Source organism: Miniopterus natalensis, chromosome 19 (genome assembly GCF_054644295.1).
Source record: "Miniopterus natalensis isolate mMinNat1 chromosome 19, mMinNat1.hap1, whole genome shotgun sequence".
Lineage (NCBI taxonomy): Eukaryota > Metazoa > Chordata > Mammalia > Chiroptera > Miniopteridae > Miniopterus > Miniopterus natalensis.
The window spans coordinates 11,517,539-11,520,451 of NC_142099.1; positions in this window are offsets into that span (position 1 = coordinate 11,517,539).

Below are 2,913 nucleotides of genomic sequence, written 5' to 3' on the forward strand. Positions count from 1 at the left end.
TATCCTATTAGTGGGTTGTGAAGCTGATTTAGCAAGATGCAAAACTTTAAAAAGTGAAATAAAATAGAAAATATCAGAATGCGTTACATATAGTAAGGTTAAGTATTGTTTCATGAAACTTATCTCAGTGAAGACATGTCTATGTGTTCTTCACTGGTCATGATATAAAATGCATTTCTCTCTGTAGGTTGAAGTAAAACAATTTTGAAAAACAATGACAACCATCTGAAGCTCAGTTTCCAAAAGATGGGATAACATTTTTTTCATAGGGTTTTAAGGAGGAATAAATGAGGCGATGTTTGTATTTTTACACAGTAGGGGCTTGAGTAATAACTGCTAGCTTCTTTTCTCTAAAAATAAAAAGGCTAAAATATAATGGTTTTTGGGGGGAGGGGATCACTCTTTATAATTTCTTTAACTATAGGGGTATTTATAACTAGAGTTGTATTATGACCTGAGTCCCAGCTTTTAATGTGTAAGCCAACTTCTTTCTCCAATTTAATGAAATTTAAATAAGGTAAATGATATTACCTGACCCTCTTGGTACTTCCCTGGTGCTATTTCAACAAAATTAACTTTTTTTCCTGTGGCAGAAATTAAGGATACAGCTAGAATACAAAAGTGAATCCTTTCCTGCCTTGAGGAGCTCAGAGTAAGGGGTTTGGAGACTCCGAAACAGAGGGTAACCCAAACAAAAAAACATTTTAGAAGTCAGAAAGACAAAAGTCATAAAAAGATGCAAAGAAATGTACATATATGAGCCCTCCGAACTATAAACGCTGAAAACTTGAAACAAACTCTTCTACTTAATACTGGGGGTGGGGTCTCCATTAATGAAGGACACATAACCGCCTGTAGCTATAAAAAGTTCCTAAAGTTTGAACACAGATGTTCCTGAAATGTTTTTTTGTCCTTAGAAAAAGAAGAAAGAACACTTCCAACTATAAAACGCAGAGCTGTCACACCTCTTTTTACAGTTTCAAAGAGGTGGTCTTATGGCCCTTTGGAACCCTACCCCTGGAGGGAATGAATGCATGACACTTTAAACTCTAGGCAAAAGCAGGGCCATCACATCTTGATGTCTTGATATTTGCCTTACAGCTAACTGGGAGCTGGCCAAGAGCTGCTGGGCCTGACAGGTGGACTAGTGATTCCCCACTCCAGACCAGTGATGACAAATTTAAACTATCTTTGGCACTCTCCGTCTCTTAGCTCAACTTTCGTTACTGTACTCCTTTAATGTAGCTTACCAGCTTGCCCTCTCATAATTGGAGCAAATTCCCATTTCTATTCTTCAGCATACAATTTTTTTAGCCTTCAGAATGCTCTCGTTTGTTATGCTGGATCATATCCAATAAACCTAAGACCTGGGCTCACAATATTTTGAAGCCATTCATTCATTCACCATATACTGAGTGGCTAGGCCTTCCCTGTTAATTAACCATACTCTTCTATGTACCTTCAGCAATTAGGTGCACTGTTCAACTTTTGTACATATCGCATGTTTTACATAAGTATTTTCAAGCACCTTTATTCTGCCTTCCAATTCAACAGTAAAGCAGTGACCGTCTTTCATCATCTACCCTATATTATTGTCCCAATAATAGTAATATATTACTATATGTAGTAGTAATCTGTACTCTTCTAATCCTCACAAAACTCATAAAGAGTTAACATTCCTGGGTCCACTTTGCATAGAAACCTCAGTACAAAGAAGTTGAATCAGTCATCCCAGTCAAACAGCCTATAAGTGGCAGCGAAGGTGGCATCGAAGGCCTGGGCTCAAATAACTAGACTCGATACAAAATAAGGCCCTATGAGGGCTGCGACAGCGGTTCTGATGGAGAGGGCTCCCAATCAATAAAATACACGAAAGACGACAGAGGTCCATTTGCAGGGTGGTTTTTGTTTGTTCGTTTAGTTTTGCATGAGTCTGTTGTGTTTTGAAGGGTTGTGCCCTGCAAGCCTTTGTCATTTCACTCACCTCTCCCAAACTGGCTCAGTCCAGCCCCTCCCTAGAGGGGTCGACGTCCAGAGGCTGAAGGCTAAACGCTACTGGTGACTTCGGAGGCAGAACCGCGGCCTCGAGTCGGGCCGCTAATGGCGAAAGACTGACCCGGTAGGAAAGACTCCCCAAGCGATAAGGGGCGTAATCTGGGCATGGTCCTTTAAGATGAAAAGTACTGAGGGCGACTATCTTCCCCGCCCACCCTCTTTCTCCTTTCCCCACTGGGCCCCAGAGTCCATTCCACGGCCTGATTTACTACGGGAGGCGTGTGGAATAGGGGAGGGGGTAAAGCCACTGATTGCAATTACGGTAACTCGCTAACTCAAACGGACTTATTTACCTATAATTCGCATGTACTTATGGGAGTACGCGACACGTGCTTCTCCTCTAACAGGCCACCCGCGCCCGCCTGCCACTCTCTGCTCTAGGCCCGGAGCCCCTGCCCCTCATCTAGGAAATTTACTTCCCTTTCGGCTTCCTTAGCTTCGCAAACTCGACCTCTTAGGTCCGCCTCCCAAAGATTGGCCCCTCCTTCCACCCGTAGGCTCCTCCCCTCGACCTCTCCTCCCTCCCCAGCTTCCAAACATCTGTTCCCCGCCCCCTTTTCTGTTTTTCTGAACAGGCATGTTCCAGGCAGCTCACTTGACTCCTTAGATTACTATGGGATCGTAGGGTCCTGAGCGTCGGAGACGCAGGAAAGCATATCCCAAGAAAAAGCGCTCGGATTTAGGAGAATCAAGCCCTGCTGGGGATATTTTTGGGGGGGATCTTGATTGTGCGGAGGGAGGAAGAGGAGGTTGTGTGGCCCGGTCGAACTTGAGGCAGCGCGAAGGCCCCCTCAGGCGGCGCCGAGGGCAGCCCCGCGGCCGGGGCCTGGTGCAGCCGCCGCGGCCGCTGTCAGGGAA